Below are 4,762 nucleotides of genomic sequence, written 5' to 3'. Positions count from 1 at the left end.
GTATGTGCCTGTTTTCATATCACTATTTTATACTATGGCTTCTCTAACTAGATGTTCACAGAGCTCTTTGGTAAGAAAACATAATAATCCCCATCCATTTGTGTGTTGGGATATTTGTATGTGATACCTGTCTTTGAAAGAGCACAGGGGTTTTTTTTTTTGTTAATTTGCATTAAAATGTATGCTTTGTTTTTTAAGTGTAGCTGAATGGTTCATTTTTCATATTTTGCTAGGGTTGTGAAGGCCATTTGCTGGGCTTTGAGATTTCTAATGTGATTTCCCAAGCAATCTAGGCTTATGTGAACATGTTCTCTTTGTCAAATGATTCTACCTGGGAAAGTTGAGGGAAGCCTCAGCTTAGGAGCAGTTGGTCAAGTTCATCAAGATCCCATAAATAATTAGGTTCCTTCCAGTTTAATGGAGACTAACTTCTGTGTAGTAGAAAGAGAATGAAACTAGTGCCCTCATTGAAGAAAAGGTCAGGAGAATGAAGCAATTATGATGACAATTCATCATTTGTACCTTTCATTTGGCAGCTTCTCAGCTGTTCAAACAGGCTGTGCAAAGCTCTGGAATAATTGCAACGTGTCCTGTTGGCACTGGGAATGTAGCAGAGGGTATCAAGGGGATAAGCTAGAGAAGTCCTACTAGAGAGGGATGAAGACAAGTGGTACAGAAGTACATCTGCAGGACACCCTCTTCATTAGTTCAGCTTCTCATGGAAAAGCTGGCATGTCTGAATGGATTGTGCGTGAATTTGGCATATGACTTTTTGCCCAGTTTTGGTTCACCATTTCTGTAGTTTGTGTGAGCACAAGGGCTCGTTGATTGGCATATTTCTTTGGAATTGCATTTAATAGTCCTTGCTGTATTTTCATGAGGTTTTTGTTTTGGAACAGTGCAACGCAACAGAGTGGAATAATGTTAACTTTGGTTGCTTGAGCCAGTTAAGATTTTTATGAGTGCACCAGCAAGAGTCATTACGTTATTCATCTACCTCTGAAGTTTGCATATAACTTACAGCTATCTGAAGCTAACTGAACATCCACTAGAATGATTAGGCATCAAAAATCACATTTTTGTTTATGTTTTCAATTTTTATTTCTGTAGCAGATGCATTACCCATGGATTAACAATGTGAATCTGAACAAAAATCTTTCCATTTTGATTTAGCTCATAGGACCTTTTCCAACTGTATCCCAGTTGGAAATTTGACCTTGTGGAGTCCCAAATTTGGCAGAAGGAAAGTGCTGCTGGAAACACTATTTTCCAGTTTCTCAATCATTTATTCATGAATATGAAGTTACACACTGAGCATTATTTGGCCAAATCATTTGCTTCAAGAGTCAGGTTTATGATTCTTTTCCAAAAAGTGGAGACTTGAGTGTATCTGGTATATCACTCTTACCACATATAGCTCTGCAGTTCCAGAGGGTTCAGGCTGTCTTCCATAGCTTTCAAAAACTATGAGAAGCTAAGAGTCACAGGTTATTTACTTAGTGCCAAAAAACTTGATAATGCAAACTTTAATATTGAAAGGTCAGGTATTTAATGTCCTAATAAAGAACACTGTGCATGTGAAACTAATCTGATTGCAAATCTGATTGGCAGTGTTCACGAAATTGCTGCCAAAAATCCTTACGGGAAGTTGTAAACTGATATCCCAAATCAATTGGGACACAGCACTGTATTATAATTCTTAACCATCTTTTCATCTGCTGGAGTAATAATATCTTTGGAGATCTTTCTTGATGATGTTTCAGAGGTTGTGTTTTAACTTCAGCATTATGGTTTAGAGATTTTGAGTTTGTCTATTTGTCTCTTCACTTCAACATTGCTGCATCAGGTTTTTTGCATTCCTATAAATAATCTGCAAGGAGAGAACACCCTGGAGTTGCACATCATTGTGCTTCTTGCTGGGACCTTTATAAGGATCCTGGTCAAAACCCCAGATTTTCAGTTTTGTGGGAGTTTTGATCCCTTCTTTAAAAATCTGTTCTTTCCCGATTGAAATACAACAACAAAGGGAAAAATACACAGGGAGATGTGGCTGCACACACACAGTTTTTCCATTAAGTGAAATTTCAACAAAAGACTGAGTTTTCTAACTGAAAGATTTTATATTGATAAAATCAAGATGCTTCATTTTAATGTCATTATTATGTTGCAATATAATATGAAGGAAAAAGTCTTGATATTAAAAGTTTTTTTCTGAAATGCAAGACCTTGGATATTTTGCCCCCTTCCCCAATAGCATTTCAGTGAAATCACTGTGTTTCTGCAGGGTACCTACAGCTGAATAGAATGGCAACATTCCACTGGAAAATTTACATCCAGCTGTTGGAAATTTTCTTCCACTGTATGTTCAATCGGGAACTCACTTGGTTCACATCATGACAATTATAGATAGCTTATCTGTCTGGCACCTTAATTAGCAGATTACTAATCTAGGCCTTCAGCCTTTCTGGTTACTGATAGTCTGTGTTTTCTAACCCTTCAGTTAGTCTTTTCATTCATACATGTTATGGTTTTCAAATATTCTAAGTTTTCATGAAGCACAGACTCTTACATTCTATCTGGTTTAATACTAAGATTATGGCTAAAATGGAAGAGAAAATCCAAAAACGTTTGGCAAGGATCATGCCTTAAATGGATTTAATGGATTTAATTTATTTCTCCTCCTAGGGCACTCATGCCAAAGTTTCCAGCAGCTTTTGGTTTTAATTGACAAAGAGGCTCCACATCAGTGCAGTGGGAGAAGTTTCTCCTGTGTAGGTAGTTTGTTGAAAAGTTTAGGGCTCATGGGATTAAATTTATCCTGTATCTGTCAGATAGTTGTATTGCTGTCAGCAAACCTGTTGTCACAATAGGTTCTTCCCTTTGACAGGGAGCTCTTGATAACCTGTAAATTGTTTGTACATTATGGATCTATCACCTTTACTTAAGGTCTGGAGTTAAGCTGTAGTCATGTTTGTGTGCAGCTGTGCTATTTTGCAAAGGGCATACTCATGGGATCACATGTAAATGCTTCCAGCAGAATGAATTGCCCACTGGATTCAGTAGAAAGCTTCTGAGACATCCAGTCTGACTAGCTGTGCTCCATTCCTTTCGTGCAGGGAATGGATGAAGCTACGGCTTACACAGTCTCGATTACACCACAGGAACAAAACTAAAATAGTTGAATTTTGGAAGTTTGTTCAAGATTTCTCCCTCCTGGCAACACTGAAAAAAATGAGACTGTTATGGTGGTGGGCAGGAGTATCTGCTGTTTGAATAAAGCTTAGAAATTTTAAATCATGTACTTGTGAAACTTAAGCACAAATAGAACAGATTTGATTCAGCATAGCTCCAAAAAGTCATGTTTTGGTTCCTTACACATACTTTTCACACAATCTCTTTGTTGATGTGGAATCATGTTTGTCCTGAAACTGTTTTTCCAAACCGAGCTTTCATTACTTTTGTGGAAATTATGTGTTTCTTTTGTGTTTTGAAAACCAAAACCCCGGACCAAGAGTTACAATAACAGTATAACTAATTCACAAACATAGGTTCATTTCTCACCCTCAGAAAGAGTTTGCCCAATGACATGAACTTCTGCATCCCATTATGGTAATTGCATACATGAATCATGGAATCGTGATGACATGTGAGGCTCTCCAAAAATTTTGGATGACTTTTTACACATCTCAAAAACTATATGCTGGATTCTGTATGGGTGGATGTCTGTGCCCTGGAAAGATTTGATGACATCTGACTGGTAGTTCCTTCATACTGGGGATGCTGCCAAAAGTGGGGGGAGAAATAAAAATCAGAGCAGAGAAGAATAATAACTCCAGCTATGTACTTGATCCCACAGGAATCTTCCTCCCTGTACTCAATACAGTAATATCATCAGAAAGATGGCCATCAACAAAAATTGTAACGAAAGCTTCAGGGCTGGAACACTTTTCAGGAGCAAGAGAGCTGAGGAAAAGGCATGGAAGGAAGAGGAAGAACAGAAAATCATTGGGGTATTTGAGGTAAATGTCAGTGCCGGTACAGAGAAATATATTTGCCATTAAGCTCTGCTGACATTTTCTCTTTTAAGGTCTTTTTTACAGTTGGTTCTGGTCTGGACATATGTCTGTCATTTGGGACTTGTGTTTTTTAAGACGGCCATTTTGCTCAGGCTGACTGTGCTTTTAAATGCCTCACTTTTAAGGTTTTTTCTTCCTGAGGTGAAGAACAAATTTGAGAAAACACATTGATTTTTCTATATGACAAAAGATTTCTGAAGGCTGTGAGGCTGAAGGGGATTAATGCTTCCAGGATTTGAACGGTGACTAAACATTTGGCAGAAAGATGATAGTGGTACGAAAGGTATTCCTCCTTACCATCTTGTGAAAATTTTCCTATGTTTGGCCAGTCTACACATGAATGAAAAACCTGTTTGCATGTAGTAATGTGTTTCTTTATAGCTCCAAATGCTAGCAGGACTTTCTGTGACAATAACAGAGTTTTATGTACATCCTACATCCTGTAAAAGATTACAATATGAAATCCATAATACAAGCAATCTGCTTGGCTATTTTCCCTCTTAGTAGCAGGAGCCATGCATGGTTTGGCTCAGATGTCCTTCTGGATCCTTGTGGTAAATGCTGCAGGGCCTTGCAAAACCCTGTCCTCTTTGCTCACTATGATGATCCTTTTGCCACTTCTGGCAGGCAAGGAAGAGATTGTAGAAGGATGTCCTGGCTGGGACAACAACTACAGAACTCTAGGG

Source organism: Corvus brachyrhynchos, unplaced genomic scaffold (genome assembly GCF_000691975.1).
Source record: "Corvus brachyrhynchos isolate BGI_N302 unplaced genomic scaffold, ASM69197v1 scaffold258, whole genome shotgun sequence".
NCBI lineage: Eukaryota > Metazoa > Chordata > Aves > Passeriformes > Corvidae > Corvus > Corvus brachyrhynchos.
This window is presented reverse-complemented; position numbering follows the sequence as displayed.